We start from the raw sequence: 22,210 nt of genomic DNA, 5'->3' as shown, positions 1-22,210 counted from the left end.
GCACTGGGAGGCTCGGGGTGAGCTGCCAACGATGAGCAGGAGGCGGCGGCGGACGGTGGTCGTCGGTGAGGTGTCCTAGTTGAAATTGGGGGATGGCTGGGGGCTAGGGAGCACAAGCAAGGACCGGGAAAACTTTCTAGGGTGTCAGGGAGAGCAATGGTGGCTTGGTGGCTGCTGCCCACTACGACCCGTGGTTTGCCGGAGAAGGGGATCGGGCGGCAGAGACGACGGGAGCTCGGGAGGCTTACGGCAGGAGAATTTGGAATGCAAAAGGAATGAGTACCAGTTGCTGATGGTGCTAAGTAGCAGGGAGAGAGAGATAAGGCAAGCTCACACGGGAATTACTACAGCAGCGAGGTGGCGGCCGGCGGGTGCTCGGGGAGGCCGTGGCACGCGCGAGGCAGGACAACAAGGCTAGGCTAGAGTGGCGGGCAAGGTCGGGGTGACGCGTGGGGAGGGGCGGCAGCAGGAGGTGGACGGCGGCGACGGTGGCAGAGCGGTGGCCAGGGGGAAGCTCTGCGCCGGCGGCAGAAGGGGAAGCAGAGGAGCAGAGGGGGTTCAGAGGAAGAAGAAGAGAGGGAGGAGGTCCGGGGGACCGGTTTGTGAAAACCAAAAACTTCAGGGACCCCACAGAAAAGAAAGATTTCCCGCTGATCTAGAAGTTTTCTGAGAAAAAGCCCAAAATAAAAGTTGTAGAGTTTTTCAAGCTCTAAAAAATTGCTTTAGGGCTCCAGTTCAAAAACTCAAAGTTTGCAGCTTTAAATGATAGGTTTTTAATAAAGGTGAAATTTGAATTACTTTTGTCCTTACCAAAGTGAATTTGATTAAATTTTAAATAAATTTGCAAAAGTTCATGGATAGTCATGATGTCTTGTACTCTTACATGTTAGCCCTCAAGTAAACATGAAAGTTACTTTTACACCTCAACTATTTTGCATAAAAGACCCTATGGCTTATGTTTTATTTACACTTAGGTCCCTGCTTTTACTTAAAGGCTTATTTCCCTTAGAATTTAATCTACCTTTTACACTTTCTTTCTTATGGTAACATAATTTCAACACCTAATATTATATTTCTCCTAGGTTTCAAAGCTACCTTCCATTCCACCCAAATTACACTTAAGGGCCTATATTTTATAGAAATTACAAATATACCCCTAGTCTTTTGTACTACCCACACACACCATAGCAAGCCTACATATACCACACTAAAACCTAGTGTCTATGTCTCTAATTACCTAAATGTCATAGCAGGTATGCCAAGTGGATTTCAAGTGTTGTACCTGTGCAAAAGAAAGATGGCCGATGGCGAGTCTGCATGGACTTCAGAGACCTCAACGGGGCTACTCCAAAGGACAAATACCTGATGCCTGTCGCGGAGACATTGATCAACGCACCTACTAGTCACAAGATTTTGAGTTTCATGGACGGCAATGCCGGCTATAACCAGATTTTCATGGCTCCGAAGGGTATAAACAAGACCGCGTTCAGAGTGCCCGGGGCGGTAGGACTGTTCGAGCATGTAGTCATGACCTTCAGGTTGAAGAATGCCGGAGCAACGTATCAACATGCCATGAACTACATATTTCACGATCTGATCGGCAAGTTGGTGGAGATATATATTGATGACATCATGGTGAAATCTACGTCGGTTGAAGGACACTTGGGAGACCTACGGCAAGTTCTGGAATGAACCAGAAGGTTCAGGCTTAGGATGAATCCGAAGAAATGCACTTTCGATGTATCTGCCGGTCAGTTCCTGGGTTTCTTGGTTCATGAAAGAGGAATCGAGATCGGCCTAAAGGGTGAAGAAGCTGTAAAAACAATGGTGCCACCTACTACAAAGAAGCAGCTCTAGCAGCTCATTGGTAAAATCAACTTTGTTAGAAGGTTTATTTCCAATCTCTCCGGGCGGATTGAGCCTTTTATGGAGTTGGTGAAAATTAAAGCTAATGATGAGTTTAGCTGGGGGCAGAGCAACAACGGGCATTTGAAGAGATCAAGGAATATCTGTCAAAACCACTCGTGTTAGTTCCACCCCAACAGGATAAGCCATTCTACGTGTACTTATCAGTAGGCGACACATCCATCGCTTCAGTAGTGATACAAGTGCATGATGGCAAAGAAAGGGTTGTGTTCTACCTCAGCAGAAGAGTGCTAGATGCGAAGACAAGATTGTGACAGTTCGAGTACCTGTGAACTAGGCACGTAATTTGTTAGAGTGAAGTATGTGTTTGTTAGTGTAAAGCTTGTGCATGCTTATGTGAAGCTTTTGAAAATTTAAAGTGCAAGTAAAAAGGGTATTTTTGTAATTACAGAAAAACCTAGGGTTGTTCTTGCAAAATGTATTTGGATAAAGGGGTAACTTCAAAAGAAGTGAAGGGTGGTTTTGCAAATATATTTTTCTTACTTTATCCCCCGTAAAAATTATATATTTATCCAAAAGTTTCATTTGAAATGTATGTGTTGAAATGTGTAAAAATTTTGGGTAAAGTTGTGATATCCAGGTAGTTAGTCAACTAGATACTAAGTTTAGGTGTAATAAATGTAAGTAGGATATAGTGTATACAACTTGTACAAAGCAATAAGGGTATATTGTAAATTATAAGTTTTATAAATTATCATGAGCAAATGTGTGAAAATGTTCTTAATGTCAAATTTCAGATGGCTATAACTAATAAAAGATCAAAAGTTAAATAAACACTAAGGGGAATGGACTCTATATGAAATTAAGGACCTTTATGTAATTAATACAAACACATAAGGACTTACATGTGAAGTGGTAAAAAGATAAAAGTAAAACTTAGTTTTACCTAAGGACTAAAGTGTAAGAAAAGCTAGTCATGATTACTGCAGAAAGAATCACAAAAAGGACCCCAAACATTAGGGCATTTTGTTTTAATTAACACATAAAGGTTAAAAATTGAATTGTGTTCAAATTCTCAAAATAAAACTGTACCCTTTAAGATTTCAAACCCAAGCCTTAAAGCAAAGATGTAGAGTTTGAAAAACTCTACAACTTTCATGTTGAGCACTTTTCCATTTGACCCTTGTAGCAGTAGGAAAATTTTAGATTACAGTGGGGTCCCTGAATTCTTAGAAATTACGAACAGGTCCTCCTGACATCTCTCTGCTTCTTCCTCCTCTGACCACCGCCGCTTCCCTCTCTGCGCCGCTCCTGCCACCGCCGCTCGCCGTCGATCCCGCGCCCCGAGCGCCACCTCCAGCTGCAGAACTCATCCACGCGTCCTCCCCTCCCGGTCTCGACTTCTTTTCTCTCCCCTGGTGGCTTCTCCCACGCGCGCCACGACGTGCCCGAGCCATCTCCGGCCGCCACCTCCTCGCCGTCGTGGACAGCTCGCTGCAGTGCCTTAACTCCCTCTCTCTCGCGCGCAGCAGCACCACACCCACGCCCACTTGCTGTTTTGCTAACCCCAGCGTCCAAATTCCAGTGCTCGAGCTGCATTCCGCCACCGCCGTCTGCTTCCTCTCCGGCCGTGCACCACCCGCCCGTGGACAGCCCACACCGGACCACCTCTGCCCCAGCCAGCACTTGTACAAGCTTACCCGTAGTCCACTGGTGCTCCTCGACCACTCGTGGCTCTCCAATTTCCATTACAAACTCGTCGCCGACGAGCACCATCCGCCGCCGCCCTCGGCCTCACCGTGGGCAGCACCCCTCGAGCAATCCCGAGCCACCACATCACCCTAGACAGCACCACATCATCGCCCTGAAGCTGTAGGACCCAACCATTGGTCCTCTGGTGCACCACAGAGCTTTCCCGACGCTCGCCGGCGATCTTCCTCGCCGCCGCCGCCTCGGTCTCCGTCGAACTCCATCAATCTTGCATGTTTTCATCAAATTGATGGCACGTACACGTTCCCCACGACTCACTGGTTCTCGTGCGCAGGTTGTTTGCCGACGTTCATCGCCGGAGCACCCTTGTCGCCGTTGACCCCTCCGCCGCCGCCTCGGACTCTCATCGGGATCCCTCTTCCCGGCCGTTCCAACCCTCGACACGTGGCGCATAAGGACCCTTGTGAGCTACTGTTCCTTTCCCACCCCTTAGACCTCATCGCCGGTGATCACCGTCGCCGGAACACGGCCGTCACTGCTCTGCTCTGCTCGGTTCCCAGCCCAGGGACCTCGGGTTAGAAGGAAAGGAAATCCAGGGGGTTATGTGCAAAGCCATAGACTCAGAGGAATAGTGCCCAGGGACCTCTTTATGTAATTTTTGCTGTCCACTTAGAAATACCATATCTCTTTAAGGAAAAATCATAAAATGGTAAACTAAATTTTGTTGGAATCTTTAAACAGAGATCTGTAACTTTGCTTTAAGGGTCGACTTCAGTTTTTGAATGATTAATGACTTAATTTAAATATCAAAGTTAATTGTTTGTAGACTTAAGAATTACATAGTAATTCATAGAAAAATGATAAATTAGTAAAACCAGTGTCAATAATTTTCTTTTAACATGTAGAATTGAAGAAAAATAATTAATCTTGTACTCTAGTAATATTTCTTATTGTATAGATTTTGTTAGAAATAATGTGTAGTCTACATATTCTAATATAGTTGTAAATGTTCTAAAATCATGAAAATAGATTAAGGTCCTGTTTTGTAATATTATAACATCTTATTAAAATTTTCAACCAAGAATTAGATGTTAATTAAATTAGGTATAATATATTTGATTTTGAAGGTAATGGTAACTTAAAAATCATATAACTTGAGAGGTTAATATGTAAAGCTGTTAATATAATTGTTAATGGGAACCACACCACCTGTTGCCCCATGCTACTAATTGAACACTTAACCTAGCTAAATTGTTGTTTAATAAATCTAAGTAAACTTATTAGTGCTCAATAAATGACTGCCCAGTACAGGGTAATTAGGAAATATATCAAAATAGAATATTATTTATATTGGATTGCAACTTTATCGGGAAGTAAAATAAAAGTAAAGGCATTTCATAACTTGTAATTTGCATCTCATGTAGACTCGACCACTCTCGCTGACGGGGATTATCAGTTGATCCCGGAACAAGAAGAAGGTTATTCCGAAGACCCCGGGAATCTTATCACGGATTTCTCTGAAGCCCCGAACCAAGGTTCGGAAGAAGCTAATTTGACTAACCCCAACCCTGCTAGCGAAGGCAAGCCCCGGACATAACCCCTACCTTATTACACTGCAACTTATATTACTTTTAAATATATCTCTTTATGCATTAGGTTCTTAGGAGTTGCTTGGAAACTTAGTTGCATTATTCTAGAAACCACTGTATTGAACACTAGAGCTGGAGTCCGACTAGCTGCTCTGCTTATAGGACCGGTAGAAGTCGAGTGATTTCCTGTCACTCGCGCGACTTAGGAATTGTAATGATTTACATTCCTGTTATCACTATAAGGATGCCGGACGGGAGTTTTATGAGGTATCATGGTCAAGATGATACCCCGTCTGTGTTGATGAATTTGTTAAGGTCGCAGTGTGTGGTAGCGGTGGCTAAGCGTTTGAAAGTACTAGCCACATGCCGTGAAATATGGTAAGCGGTAAGCCTAGTAACCAATCGGCCCGAGGAGTGGACATACCCCCCCCACCACATGTATTTGCTTCTTTTGGTTACTTTGTTCGACGTGTAGGCATATGTGTTGCTGGGCAACCAGGAGTACGGGTTTTGTAGTCGCGCTACAGACGTACGTCCTGCACTTTTGTAGTGCGTATGACCTGCAGTCGCTTGTGGTGGCACTGATCCACGAGTCGGAATGAAAGGCAAACGGTTGCTTCGGAGTTACCCTGTGGTATTCCAAGCGTGTGAGTTAGGTTTACCTTGCAAGGGTTGAATCTCGATTCAGAATCGTCCGCCTCTCACGATGTATGAGACTGCTTATCCCCTTTATCACATAGAGTAACAAGAGCAATTATGTGATTATTAAAGATGATGTTTGAGTAAAGATTCTACCATGTTTGGATAGCTATAGGTGCTTACTTAGAATGGTTAATTCAATTAGAACCTGAAAGCTAAAAATTGAAAATAAGGATCTACTCTTTGTTGCTTTTCAGCTGAAAACCCTACCCAAAGCTAAAAGCCATCATGAGTCTAGTTATGGGCTAAGATATACCCAATTCCGGGTAAGTCTTGCTGAGTATTAGTATACTCAGCCTTGCTTTGTTGATTTAATTCAGGTAACCCTTCTGAGGAGCCCGCATTCATTACACCGTGGCCTTACCCTTTGCCTGATGGTTGGTCCGTGGAATGGGATCCGTCCCCGGCCAACACAGACCCTGCCGAGTGATATTATGCCAGGGCTAGCATAATATCTGTAATGACACCATGCATAATAACTCTGCTTTCCAAATTCCGCTGCTTTAATCAGAAACTCGAACTTGTGATGTAATAAACTCTCTTCTGTAAGAACAAATGTTATTTTGTATATTTTTGTAATATAACTGCCTGTGGTGTAAATTATTTTGGGCATTGTATCTCTGGACTCACCTTCGTGTGAGGTATCTTGTTAGATCCTGCGTTCGGTGGTTCATCGGGACGTTACCCGACAGACCAATAGTTTTATACCGTTTGAAGTGCGAGGTAGCCCTGCATTAAGGACTCGCGCACTTGAGTCGGTATAATTCAGGTTGGTTCTACCACAGCTGGTATCAGAGCTAACAAGTGTACCCTGGAGATATAATTAGCCTTAAAAAGTAATTTTTAATATAAAATTTCATTAATCAAGTAATTGCAAAATACGTTGGTTCGTTAAGGATTATGTAAAGTACGTAAGCCCTAGGGTTATACTATTATGGGAATTAAAGGTGGCTGTAATATATATATATAATTTTGACTTCCAGTATTACTTTTCTGTTGAAACTTAAATTTATGCACAACCCAACCTTACTTTCTGTAACGACATCTTCGATCAGGAGGTAAGAAGGTAAGAATCCTCAGCCAACTGAGGGAGCTTGGCCTTCCTGTCGGTGATGCGAACCGAACGCTGTTTCTCAAGCAGTGGCCTACTTGAGATGCTGCCAATGTACCAACCTCGGTTGACTATATTGGGAGTATATGGTTCGGCGCAGGGTATGGCGATCGCTGTTCATACCCCCGCATTTTGCGGTACCCCCGTGAATACGTTATTCAATAACGTATGTTAACGTTGTCTGTACGGCGGTAATTGTACAGATGCTGTTTCTATAGTGAGCAGTAATGAATGAGGACGCTTTCATGACATGCTGGCATGAAAGGTTCATTGGTTATATATATATGCATTGTGGTTTTCTGCAGGTACACTAACCACGATTCCGAAACTAGGACGGATAGGGCTTATCGACTAGTTAATAGTGAGAGACGTATTTATATTGTGCCACCGTAACTAACCACGTAAGACCAAGATTACTTGGCAGTTATTTTTGGTTGAGAGGACGATTAGTGCGTGCATGCATAATCCACTAATCAACCAAAATGAATGTTTAATGCTTCCTAAGAAAGGGGCAACATGTTGGTTTTTCTTAGTTTGGGTAAGTAAGAATCTTAGTTGGGTATCTTAGGCATCCATCTGATTTCCAGCCTTTGCTGTTATCAGAATCAGCTATCTTAATCCAATTTTACCTTGTACATTTTCTCAACAGGGTAAAAATATCTTACCATTTGCATTGTTGTCGCAGATGGCTGCTCCTACTAGTACCTTTTGGGATCAGGAGGGGCACTTTCACACCAATGGTTTACATTGGGAAGGGTTTCCTCGTCTTTTGTGGGAATCCTTGAGTATGTTTCATTATACAGAGCCTCCTCTGTATGATGGGGTAGAATCTCTTGAAGAAGGAGTTTCCCGCTGCAGGGTTAAGATGATAATTCCTCAACACCCTTTCCGCTCCTTATGGCCTCCCATAGAAGTGGAAGTGGTTGGATATCGCCTAGTGGATACTCTTGAAACTGCTGCTTTGGAAGGAATCAAACTCTTCTGCAATCAACATCCGATTGAAGTTGCTTCATATCCTATTGGGTTATTTCCTACCATAGACCCGGGTAATTCGGACTGGGATTTTCGGACAAATCATCTTGGTCATTTGCTAGGAGATATAGCCGAAGAAACCGTCCGTATTGTTACCAGGTTTATGGATGTGCAATACCGTTACCAAAAGCTACTACGTCATGGGGTAAGTCAGATAACTGGTGTGGCTCAAGGCCACTATCGGAATGCTGATCACCAAGTGACCCAAATAGAAGAGTTACAAGCTTTGGTAACCCAAAAGGATGAAATTATTGCAGCAAGAGATGAAACAATTCTTCATCGCGAAGATCAGATCCTTGAGAGTGATCATCGTATCACTCAACGTGACGCTGTTATAGAATTTCTACAAGAGCATATTCATGATCTGATGCTCGAAGCGGATGATGCCCAGGCTCATATTGAAGAATTACAGCAGCAACCCATACTCCCTGCTATACCCATAGTACCTGAAGAAGAAGAAGAAGAAGACCCAGAGGAAATTGAGGGTATTTCAGAGATTGATTCTGAGCATGGGGATCCTGTTCTTAGTCCCCATCACTCTCTTTCGGGCAGTCAGTCTTCTGTAGGAAATTTCGACGATTTTTAGTGAATCGTCGACTTTCGAAATGTAATCTAAGGGAATGTAATAGTTTAAGTAGTCAAACCCCGCGCCATTTGATGTAACATAGATGGCCTATGTAGTGAACTTTCGACATGCGATGTGAAGAACTATCTGAGTTAGCAATGTAATATAATTTCCGGTTTCATCATCTTGTTCATTATCCTTAAATTTTGAGATGAGATGATTGTGCGGAATATATGCATTGATTATGTCTTCTGAAATTGGGAGTAAGGATATATGGTTAATAATGGACATCTCCTTTATTTCAGATGGTTGGAGCTACAAGAGGAACCCCGGAGGGTTTTAGGGCTGATCAAGCCAGTGGTTCTCAGCAACCACCACCACCTCCTCCCAACCTTGCCGAAGTCATGGCTCGGCAAACGGAATTACTTAATATGTTGGTTCAAGCCCAACTGAATCAGCAGCAACAATTCCGAGGAGGCCGGGATGATCGTAATCCTCCTGTGGCTAGCTACCAGGATTTCCTCAGTACCCAACCGCCTTTCTTCAGTAAGGCCGAGGAACCATTAGATGCTGATGCCTGGCTCCACATCATTGAGTCGAAGTTCGCTCTCCTGACCATACCTTGTGCGGATTCTAGCAAGGCTTCTTTTGCTGCTCAACAACTTCGTGGTGCTGCTAGAATCTGGTGGGACAATTTTTATGCCATGCAATCTGCAGGGCATGTCATCACATGGGATGAATTCCGGGTTGCCTTCCGAGCGCATTATATACCCGCAGGGTTATTGGAGCGAAAGCTTAACGAGTTCCTGGCTCTTACCCAAGGAGCTAATACAGTTTTGCAGTACGCACAGAATTTTAATCATCTGTGCCAGTATGCAGGGTATCACGCAGATAATGATACCAAGAAACAAGACCGTTTTCGCCGAGGCCTGAACACCAAACTCAAGGAACGCCTGAACCTTGTGAAGGCAAATACTTTCAGTGAGTTAGTCAACATGGCTTTAACTCAAGAAGACTGTATTGTGGCGCATTCTGCCGAGAAGAAGCGGAAGAACCCTGCTGGGACCTCGAGTGCTCAACCACCGAGGTATCGGGTTGTTCCCAATACGCCACCCAGAGCACCACAACGCAATGCCCCTACGGGAAGATTGGTTTTTAGGCCGCCTCAGCAGCAAGGAAGGTTCAGACCTCCTATGCCCCCACAACAAGCACAACAATCTGGCCCACGGCCAAATATTCAGCAAGTGCCACAGAAAGGCAGCAACTATCGCTGCTACAATTGCGGAAGTGCGGACCATTTCATCCGAGATTGCCCGCGGCCTAAGAAACCTAATCAAGGGCAGAGCTCCACCCAGGGAAATCAGAATAAGGGCAAGAAGCCGGTGATGCAGGTCCGACAAGGACGAATTAACTTCACCACTCTTGCAGAACTTCCAGATGGAGCTCCTGTAATGTCGGGTACATTTTCTATTCACCACCAACCAGTTGTTACTTTATTTGACTCTGGGGCAACACATAGTTTTATTAGTAACAACTGTGGAACCCGACTAGGACTTGAATCTTGTCCTATCCAGGGATCATATATGATCACTACCCCTGGAGGAAATACTACTTCCAACCGAATAAGTAGATATGTGCCAATTCAGTTAGGTAGTATAGAAATAAAAACTCATTTGGTGTTAATAAGTTTGGAGGGTATCGATATTATACTTGGGACAGACTGGATGACTCAACATCAAGTCCGGTTAGATATCTATTCCCGGGTGGTTGAAATCAATTCACCATACTATGGGAGTACCACTCTTTATCTGCCCCAGCCAGAGTATCTACACCCCTGCACATATGCTATCACAGATATTAAAGTCAAGGATATTCCGATAGTATGCGAATTTCCAGATGTCTTTCCAGACGATTTGCCTGGAATGCCACCAGATAGGGACATCGAGTTCATTATTGAACTTCAACCTGGCACTGCTCCAATTTCAAAAAGGCCATATCGTATGCCTCCAAACGAATTGGCGGAACTGAAAATTCAGCTACAAGATCTTCTTGATAAAGGTTACATACGCCCCAGTGCTTCACCTTGGGGTTGTTCTGCTCTTTTTGTCAAGAAGAAAGACGATAGTCTAAGGCTATGTGTCGACTACCGTCCACTCAATGCGGTTACTATCAAAAATAAGTATCCTCTTCCCCGCATTGATATCTTGTTTGATCAACTAGCTGGAGCAAGAGTCTTTTCTAAGATTGATTTACGCTCGGGTTATCATCAAATCAAGATCAGGCCTTGTGATATTCCAAAAACGGCCTTCTCAACCAGATATGGGCTTTATGAATATCTGGTTATGTCGTTCGGACTTACAAATGCACCGGCATATTTCATGTATCTCATGAATTCTGTATTTATGCCGGAACTTGATAAATTTGTCGTGGTCTTCATCGATGACATTCTGATATATTCCAGAACCAAAGAAGACCATGCTAATCATTTGCGTGTCGTTCTTCAACGATTACGGGATCATCGCCTTTATGCAAAATTTTCCAAATGTGAATTCTGGCTAGATAGTGTGAAATTTTTGGGACATACTATTTCTAGTCAAGGCATATCGGTTGATCCAACCAAAGTTCAAGAAGTTATGGACTGGAATCCTCCCACTTCAGTCCATCAAATACGAAGTTTCCTTGGATTGGCAGGCTATTATCGCCGATTCATTCCAGACTTCTCCAAGATAGCTAAACCCATGACTGAGCTACTCAAGAAAGAAGTTAAGTTCCGTTGGGACGAGAAGTGTGAGGAAGCATTTCACACTTTGAGAAAACTTCTGACGACTGCTCCAGTGCTAGCTCAGCCAGATAGTACCCAGCCTTTTGATGTCTACTGTGACGCTTCCGGAATTGGCCTTGGTTGTGTTCTTATGCAAAACAACCGGGTTATTGCTTATGCATCCCGAGCGCTTCGGACTCATGAACAAAATTATCCAACACATGATCTTGAATTGGCAGCAGTTATTCATGCTCTCAAGATCTGGAGACATCATCTTATGGGCGCTAAGTGTAACATTTACACTGACCATAAGAGCCTCAAGTATATTTTCACTCAAGCTGATCTAAATATGAGGCAAAGGCGTTGGTTAGAGTTGATCAAAGATTATGACCTTGAGGTACACTATCATCCGGGCAAAGCTAATGTGGTTGCGGATGCACTTAGCCGCAAAGCACACTGTCATTGTTTATCCATAGCAACTTTCAGTGACACTCTTTGCCATCAGATGAGAAAACTCAATTTAGAGATCATTTCTCAAGGTAGTTTGAATCTGTTATCTATTGAATCAACTCTCCAAGATAAAATCATCATGTCTCAACTCCATGATGAGGGTGTCAAGATTATCAAATCCAAGCTATCCCAAGGAGAAGCTAAATATCGGTGTTTTCACACTGATCGTCAAGGAGTCCTATGGTTCAACGATCGACTTGTTGTGCCTAAGGATCATCAACTTCGTAAACAAATTCTCGACGAAGCACATTTGTCCAAATTCTCTATTCATCCTGGTAGCACCAAGATGTATCATGATCTTCGGCAACATTTTTGGTGGACCAGAATGAAGAGAGAAATTGCCAAATATGTGTCTGAGTGCGATACATGCCAGAGAGTCAAAGCCAGTCATCTCAAGGCTTCTGGTACACTTCAGCCATTACCCATTCCGTCATGGAAATGGGAAGACATTAGTATGGATTTCATTGTCGGTCTTCCCAACACATCTCAAAAACATGACTCCATATGGGTAATCATCGATAGACTCACAAAAACAGCTCATTTTCTTCCGGTGCATACCACTTACTCTGCTAAGAAGTATGCCGAAGTCTATCTGGAACAAATCGTTCGATTGCATGGGGTTCCGAAAACTATCATATCTGATCGTGGGCCCCAATTTATCGCACGGTTCTGGGAGCAACTACAATCAGCTCTAGGAACCAAATTGATTCGAAGTTCTGCATATCACCCCCAAACTGATGGGCAAACTGAGCGAGTTAACCAAATTCTTGAAGACATGCTTCGAGCTTGTATTATTCATTATGGTACAAGTTGGGACAAGTGTCTTGGTCTAGCTGAATTTGCCTACAACAACAGTTATCAAGCTAGTCTTCAAATGGCTCCTTTTGAAGCGTTATATGGTCGCAGATGCCGAACTCCTTTGAGTTGGTCAGAGACCGGTGAACGCAAAGTCTTCGGACCAGACCTAGTTGTTGAAGCCGAAGATAAGATTAAGGTTATTCAATCTAATCTTAAAACCGCTCAGTCCAGACAAAAGAGTTATGCAGATAAGAGAAGGAAACCTCTGCAATTCCAGATAGGAGATTTTGTCTATCTCCGAGTATCACCTACCAAAGGCGTCCAACGCTTTGGCATAAAGGGGAAGTTAGCACCTCGGTATGTCGGACCCTTTGAAATTCTTGATGTTTGTGGCCCAGTGGCTTACAGACTTCATCTTCCATCTCAATGGACGGCTATTCACGATGTCTTTCACATCTCTCAACTTAAGAAGTGTGTCAAAGTACCCACGGAAATTGTTGAGACAAGTGTCATTGAGATTGAACCCGATCTCTCGTACATCGAGCAACCTCTTCGAATTCTGGATACTAAGGAAAGGTTCACCAGAAGAAGGGCAGTTAAGATGTACAAGATCTTGTGGGATCATCACACCGAAGAAGAAGCGACTTGGGAGACTGAGTCTTATCTTCAACGAAATTTTCCAGACTTCCTTCAAGCCAATCCCCAAATCTAATTATTCAATTCTATTCAGCTTCTGAATCTCGGGACGAGATTCTTTTTAAGGGGGGAAGGCTATGATATCCAGGTAGTTAGTCAACTAGATACTAAGTTTAGGTGTAATAAATGTAAGTAGGATATAGTGTATACAACTTGTACAAAGCAATAAGGGTATATTGTAAATTATAAGTTTTATAAATTATCATGAGCAAATGTGTGAAAATGTTCTTAATGTCAAATTTCAGATGGCTATAACTAATAAAAGATCAAAAGTTAAATAAACACTAAGGGGAATGGACTCTATATGAAATTAAGGACCTTTATGTAATTAATACAAACACATAAGGACTTACATGTGAAATGGTAAAAAGATAAAAGTAAAACTTATTTTTACCTAAGGACTAAAGTGTAAGAAAAGCTAGTCATGATTACTGCAGAAAGAATCACAAAAAGGACCCCAAACATTAGGGCATTTTGTTTTAATTAACACATAAAGGTTAAAAATTGAATTGTGTTCAAATTCTCAAAATAAAACTGTACCCTTTAAGATTTCAAACCCAAGCCTTAAAGCAAAGATGTAGAGTTTGAAAAACTCTACAACTTTCATGTTGAGCACTTTTCCATTTGACCCTTGTAGCAGTAGGAAAATTTTAGATTACAGTGGGGTCCCTGAATTCTTAGAAATTACGAACAGGTCCTCCTGACATCTCTCTGCTTCTTCCTCCTCTGACCACCGCCGCTTCCCTCTCTGCGCCGCTCCTGCCACCGCCGCTCGCCGTCGATCCCGCGCCCCGAGCGCCACCTCCAGCTGCAGAACTCATCCACGCGTCCTCCCCTCCCGGTCTCGACTTCTTTTCTCTCCCCTGGTGGCTTCTCCCACGCGCGCCACGACGTGCCCGAGCCATCTCCGGCCGCCACCTCCTCGCCATCGTGGACAGCTCGCTGCAATGCCTTAACTCCCTCTCTCTCGCGTGCAGCAGCACCACACCCACGCCCACTTGCTGTTTTGCTAACCCCAGCGTCCAAATTCCAGTGCTCGAGCTGCATTCCGCCACCGCCGTCTGCTTCCTCTCCGGCCGTGCACCACCCGCCCGTGGACAGCCCACACCGGACCACCTCTGCCCCAGCCAGCACTTGTACAAGCTTACCCGTAGTCCACTGGTGCTCCTCGACCACTCGTGGCTCTCCAATTTCCATTACAAACTCGTCGCCGACGAGCACCATCCGCCGCCGCCCTCGGCCTCACCGTGGGCAGCACCCCTCGAGCAATCCCGAGCCACCACATCACCCTAGACAGCACCACATCATCGCCCTGAAGCTGTAGGACCCAACCATTGGTCCTCTGGTGCACCACAGAGCTTTCCCGACGCTCGCCGGCGATCTTCCTCGCCGCCGCCGCCTCGGTCTCCGTCGAACTCCATCAATCTTGCATGTTTTCATCAAATTGATGGCACGTACACGTTCCCCACGACTCACTGGTTCTCGTGCGCAGGTTGTTTGCCGACGTTCATCGCCGGAGCACCCTTGTCGCCGTTGACCCCTCCGCCGCCGCCTCGGACTCTCATCGGGATCCCTCTTCCCGGCCGTTCCAACCCTCGACACGTGGCGCATAAGGACCCTTGTGAGCTACTGTTCCTTTCCCACCCCTTAGACCTCATCGCCGGTGATCACCGTCGCCGGAACACGGCCGTCACTGCTCTGCTCTGCTCGGTTCCCAGCCCAGGGACCTCGGGTTAGAAGGAAAGGAAATCCAGGGGGTTATGTGCAAAGCCATAGACTCAGAGGAATAGTGCCCAGGGACCTCTTTATGTAATTTTTGCTGTCCACTTAGAAATACCATATCTCTTTAAGGAAAAATCATAAAATGGTAAACTAAATTTTGTTGGAATCTTTAAACAGAGATCTGTAACTTTGCTTTAAGGGTCGACTTCAGTTTTTGAATGATTAATGACTTAATTTAAATATCAAAGTTAATTGTTTGTAGACTTAAGAATTACATAGTAATTCATAGAAAAATGATAAATTAGTAAAACCAGTGTCAATAATTTTCTTTTAACATGTAGAATTGAAGAAAAATAATTAATCTTGTACTCTAGTAATATTTCTTATTGTATAGATTTTGTTAGAAATAATGTGTAGTCTACATATTCTAATATAGTTGTAAATGTTCTAAAATCATGAAAATAGATTAAGGTCCTGTTTTGTAATATTATAACATCTTATTAAAATTTTCAACCAAGAATTAGATGTTAATTAAATTAGGTATAATATATTTGATTTTGAAGGTAATGGTAACTTAAAAATCATATAACTTGAGAGGTTAATATGTAAAGCTGTTAATATAATTGTTAATGGGAACCACACCACCTGTTGCCCCATGCTACTAATTGAACACTTAACCTAGCTAAATTGTTGTTTAATAAATCTAAGTAAACTTATTAGTGCTCAATAAATGACTGCCCAGTACAGGGTAATTAGGAAATATATCAAAATAGAATATAATTTATATTGGATTGCAACTTTATCGGGAAGTAAAATAAAAGTAAAGGCATTTCATAACTTGTAATTTGCATCTCATGTAGACTCGACCACTCTCACTAACGGGGATTATCAGTTGATCCCGGAACAAGAAGAAGGTTATTCCGAAGACCCCGGGAATCTTATCACGGATTTCTCTGAAGCCCCGAACCAAGGTTCGGAAGAAGCTAATTTGACTAACCCCAACCCTGCTAGCGAAGGCAAGCCCCGGACATAACCCCTACCTTATTACACTGCAACTTATATTACTTTTAAATATATCTCTTTATGCATTAGGTTCTTAGGAGTTGCTTGGAAACTTAGTTGCATTATTCTAGGAACCACTGTATTGAACACTAGAGCTGGAGTCCGACTAGCTGCTCTGCTTATAGGACCGGTAGAAGTCGAGTGATTTCCTGTCACTCGCGCGACTTAGGAATTGTAATGATTTACATTCCTGTTATCACTATAAGGATGCCGGACGGGAGTTTTATGAGGTATCATGGTCAAGATGATACCCCGTCTGTGTTGATGAATTTGTTAAGGTCGCAGTGTGTGGTAGCGGTGGCTAAGCGTTTGAAAGTACTAGCCACATGCCGTGAAATATGGTAAGCGGTAAGCCTAGTAACCAATCGGCCCGAGGAGTGGACATACCCCCCCACCACATGTATTTGCTTCTTTTGGTTACTTTGTTCGACGTGTAGGCATATGTGTTGCTGGGCAACCAGGAGTACGGGTTTTGTAGTCGCGCTACAGACGTACGTCCTGCACTTTTGTAGTGCGTATGACCTGCAGTCGCTTGTGGTGGCACTGATCCACGAGTCGGAATGAAAGGCAAACGGTTGCTTCGGAGTTACCCTGTGGTATTCCAAGCGTGTGAGTTAGGTTTACCTTGCAAGGGTTGAATCTCGATTCAGAATCGTCCGCCTCTCACGATGTATGAGACTGCTTATCCCCTTTATCACATAGAGTAACAAGAGCAATTATGTGATTATTAAAGATGATGTTTGAGTAAAGATTCTACCATGTTTGGATAGCTATAGGTGCTTACTTAGAATGGTTAATTCAATTAGAACCTGAAAGCTAAAAATTGAAAATAAGGATCTACTCTTTGTTGCTTTTCAGCTGAAAACCCTACCCAAAGCTAAAAGCCATCATGAGTCTAGTTATGGGCTAAGATATACCCAATTCCGGGTAAGTCTTGCTGAGTATTAGTATACTCAGCCTTGCTTTGTTGATTTAATTCAGGTAACCCTTCTGAGGAGCCCGCATTCATTACACCGTGGCCTTACCCTTTGCCTGATGGTTGGTCCGTGGAATGGGATCCGTCCCCGGCCAACACAGACCCCGCCGAGTGATATTATGCCAGGGCTAGCATAATATCTGTAATGACACCATGCATAATAACTCTGCTTTCCAAATTCCGCTGCTTTAATCAGAAACTCGAACTTGTGATGTAATAAACTCTCTTCTGTAAGAACAAATGTTATTTTGTATATTTTTGTAATATAACTGCCTGTGTGTAAATTATTTTGGGCATTGTATCTCTGGACTCACCTTCGTGTGAGGTATCTTGTTAGATCCTGCGTTCGGTGGTTCATCGGGACGTTACCTGACAGACCAATAGTTTTATACCGTTTGAAGTGTGAGGTAGCCCTGCATTAAGGACTCGCGCACTTGAGTCGGTATAATTCAGGTTGGTTCTGCCACAAAAGTTGTGATAATGAGGGTATTTATGTAATTTTATAAAAGTAGAAGTCCTTTTACGCAAATAGTTGAATTACAAAAGTAATTTTCAAAGTTACTTAGGACTAAAGTGTAAAAGGTGCAAGTCATTATGACATGTCTATCCAATCATTATGACGTGTCTATCCCGTCATTATGACGTGTCATAAATTCTTGCATTTAGGTCCTAAATATTATAAAGTTACACTCTTTAGGACAAAAGTAATTCAAATTTAACCTTTATTCAAAATTTCACGTGTAAAGATACAAGCTTTAATTTTTTGAACTTGAGCCCTAAAGCAATGTTGTAGAGTTTGAAAAACTCTCCAACTTTCGTTTTGGGCATTTCTTCATTCGGGTTTTAGATTGATGTGAAATTTATGCTTTACAGAAAGGTCCCTGCAATTTTCCAAATTTGTGCATAAGTCCTTGGGAGAATTCCATTCCTCCTTCTCCTCTCTGTTTTTCTTCTCTCTGGCACCCTTTCTTTTTCCCACCGCCGGCGTCTCTCTTTCTCTATCCCTCGCCTCCAATCTTATCTCCACCCCGGCAGCCCCTTTTTCTTCTCCACGCGGCGCAGGCGTGGGCGGCGCATGGCGCCGGGCGGGTGGCTGCGGCTCGGCGCGGGGTGGCTCGGCTCGGGCGCACGGATGTGGCGCGTGCGGCAGGCGCTGGAGTGGGCGCAGCAGGCGGCGAGCGGAGCGGGAGCGGGAGCAGGCGCGCATGAGCGCGTGGCGTTGGCGGCGCTGGAGAGCGGGCCCAGCGCAGGCGCAGGCGCGCGGCGCAGTGCGGCAGCGCGACATGGGCGTCGCGGAAGCGGGCGGCACGACGGCTCAGGCGGCGTGAGCGGCGCGCAGGTGCGTGCGCGGAGGGGCCGGATGCGCGGCGCCGGCGCGCGGGGTGCGGAGCGCGGCTGGCGCTGGGGCAGGAGCGGTTTGGGGGCGCTGTTCCTTGGCTGGAGTGGCCGGAACGCGGCCCTTGCCGTGGTTGCCGCCGCGGACACGAGATGTGGCAGTGGGAACCCAGCTCCAGTAGGTTCTGGTCGAGGGAAAAGTTTTGGAGGGGTTCTAGGCCATGCGGTGGTGCTAAACGACCAGCTGGTTGGGGGCCCGAAGCCCTAGCACCGCCGGTCACCATGGATAGAGCCGCCGCTCGTCGCCACGGAGGCGTTCTATGTTGGGCAAGGCCGCTTGCGAGTGGGGGAAAAGGAACAGGGGAAAGCTGAGTACCGGAAGTTCTCGCGGGCGCTGGCACGGCAGCTCAGGGCGGGCCTCGGTCCTCGCGGAGATGGAGGAGCGGTTATGGCGTGGCAAATCGGAAGGAGAAGCTGCGAAGCGAAGGCGGCGGTCGGGCGTGACGAGCTCAGAGTTGCCACGGTGCAGCCAGGCACGGCGAGCTCCCTCCACCCATGCAGAGGTTGAGGCGAGAGCAACGCGACGCGGGTTCGACATTGTCACACCCGATTTATAAGAACATAAATCGAGCAATCATATATGCGACAGGATCAAGTCACGCATATATACAACAGATTATCAAGATATCACAACACATGTCACGAATAAAAGCGTATAAATTATAAAATGAATATCTTTATTACAACTGAATCAAGAATCAGTTCGGGGAATGCGGAAGCGTAAAATGAATACATGAAGAGCTGGGCGCCACAGGGACGTCGACTGGGAGACAAACGCCTAGAAGTCGTCGAAGCCGCCGACGTAGTCCTCCACGTTGCCGGGCACTGAGCAGCAGTCGAAGATATCCGAAAAAGAACAGAAGAGTAGAGAGGCAAGTGTGAGTACCAACTAGTACTCAACAAGTATAACACAAACTATGAGGCTCTAGGCTAGCTGACTCAACTGCATTAGCTTTTAGTCCTGGCAAATTTTATTATAGCTAATTACTACCAGTGGATGAATTACCATAACCCAATTGCATAAGAAATTAATCAATATTAATTAAGAACTACTGAGAACCATCCAAACCAAAACCACCCCGGGGAATCTCCCTAATCAAAGGTGGATAACCCCACTAATCAAAAGGAGGATCTGGGCCGCTCATGACTGTGAGCACAGCTGATATATCAGTTTTACACTCTCGAGAGGTTGCACAACTTTACCCACAAGTCGTGAGCTACGCTAGTTGTTCATCACACTTCCTTAGGTGAGACGGCTAGCAAGCGCACTACGAGACCGTTACAAAGGATCACGTTGGTAAGGTGTAACCGCTAAGGATTCTGGATCAGCGACGATGGGGCCCACCTCCGGGGGTACAAGACACACAGCACAGACCAAGCCGGAGGAGCAGGGACCATTGAAGCTTACCACCCCTCTTGCCCACGCAGGTAAGTTACTCCCGAACCAACACGACCTAATTAGTAAGTCAAGACCGTCCCATTCCAGTCTTGTGGTTGCGCGGTTGTCCCAGGTTGTCGCTCTATGAACCGGTCCTTATGGAGAGTGGCCAACCAAGCACTAAGCACCGTGCTGGCCCCCTAAACCAAGTTTCTAACAAAAACATCTTTTAAGGACGCACAAACCACTCAAGCACACAGCACAGAGGGTCGGCTCCAGAATTAAGTTGCATAAGACCATTAATCAAATTAATTAAAAAGGACCCAGTTATGTTGTAGCGCAACAACCTAGCACAACTAACCAAAAGTGCAACCCAAGGTATAATATACAGGATAAAAGTGGCTAGGAAATCCTTATAGGCATACCATATTAAAATGCAGTATGAAATTGTATTTAAAAGTGATAGGAGGTTCATGTTATACTTGCCTTCCTCGTACTCTCCCGGCTGCTGCTCGAACTGCTCGGAAGATGGCTGCTCCTGATACTGGTCCAAAGGCTCCGCGTCCACTCATGATCGTAACGCCAAAACATAGTCCAGCACATACACATACATGCAAACAAGGACAAAAATATAAGAAACAGTACAACATTATATAGAAATAGCACACAAAACTATGCTAGAACGATTCTACGCGTTACCGCGATCGCGTGGATATAAAGAACACCTAAAACGGAGCTAAAACGCGAAAACTACGCTTAAAACAAGGTCCAGGGGCCTATTTGTGAGAAAACTGGACTTCCAGGGGGTTTTGGACGAAAACCAGGGACCTAAACGCAATTAAAGGGTAGATCTAGGGGTTAGCACGAGAAAAACCCAAGATATGGACTGCGGGTTCAAAATCCAGGAAGCTCAGGGGGGTCAAACGTGAAGGAAAGGGCCTGCCTGTAAATACTTTTGAGCTAGGGTTGGACGGCGGGTTGATTTCCCAAAAACCCGAGGGCTCTTTAGCAAAAAGACAAGGCTGAAAGGGTACGTTTTAATCTGAGCCGTTGGATCTGATTTATACGGCCCAGATTAGAAACTATAACGCGAAGGGGTACGCGCGATCGTCGGCCTTCGGATCAAGATCGGACGGTTGAGGCGAGATCTGCGGCTGAAGCTCACGCGGTCCACCGGATTCAAAACGAGCGGGTGAGATTTAATAGCGATCTGGATCTAATCCAGATCGTCGGTTCGAGATCGGGCGGCTCGGAATAGGTACCGGTCTCGATCTAATCCAGACCGTTAATTCCGGATCCGGTGGCCGAGGGTTCTCCGGCCGGCTCCGGCGGCGGCGGGACGATGGGCGCGGAGGAGGCGGCGGAAGCTCGCTGGAGGACACGCGCCTGGGCGCTTCCGGCCTCGGTTCGGGGTACGGCTAGCACGGGGAGAGAGAGGGGAGCACGGGGAAAAGGTCCAGGGGGTTCGGGGAGGGCCAAGGTGGCCGTAGCGGCGGGGCGACGGCGGCGAGCGGCTCGGGAACGCCGGCGAGCGCGCGCGGCCGCGGAGAAGCGAGACCCAGGGGAAAGAGAGGCGGGAGAGGGTCCTTACCCCACCGGGGTAAACCCACGGTGCTTGGGCGATGGAGGAAGGCGGTGAGGAGACGGCGCGGCGACGACCCGAGGCTTGCGGTGATGGCGAGCGCAGCGGCTAGGGTTTGGTGCGGGCTAGCACGGCGGCGACCTGGGGGAAACCCTAGAGAGGCGGCGGGGCTTTGTAGGGCGGCTGCGGCGCCCTGGCGCGCGGGCCCAGGGGAAGGGGCTCGCCGGGGACATCGGAGGCCGTTGCGCCGGGGAGGAAGAAGGGAGGAAGGAGAAGGGGCTGACGTGCGGGGCCGGCCTGGCAGAGAGAGAAAGGAAGAAGAGGGGAGAGCGGGCGCTCGGGCTGAGGAGCAAGGGGATGGGCTGGCGTGTGGCCCACGCGGGAAGGGAAAGAGGGGAGGGTGCTGGGCCTCGGGTGGCCCATGCGGGAGTGAGGAGAGGAAAAGGGCCCGAGGGGGGGGGAAGAGAGAGAGGGAAGTGGGCCGGGCTGAGAGAGAGATGGCTGGTTTCTTTCCTCCTTCTTTCCTTTTTCTTTTCTACACTCAATTCATCCAAACAAACATCATTTGAATTCAAATAAATTTGAATTCAAATCCTATAAACTTAACACAAGAAAATAATGCTCCAGCATGAATGCACAAACAATTTAATTCTATGATAAATTTTTAATTACTTGCGTTATAGAATTGCTTTAAATGCGAGATAAATTAGAGAAAACCCTTGAAAATTTATTTAAGTCCAAATTAATTCCTCAAAATT

This window comes from Panicum hallii, chromosome 9 (assembly GCF_002211085.1).
Source record: "Panicum hallii strain FIL2 chromosome 9, PHallii_v3.1, whole genome shotgun sequence".
NCBI classification, from domain to species: domain Eukaryota; kingdom Viridiplantae; phylum Streptophyta; class Magnoliopsida; order Poales; family Poaceae; genus Panicum; species Panicum hallii.
This window is presented reverse-complemented; position numbering follows the sequence as displayed.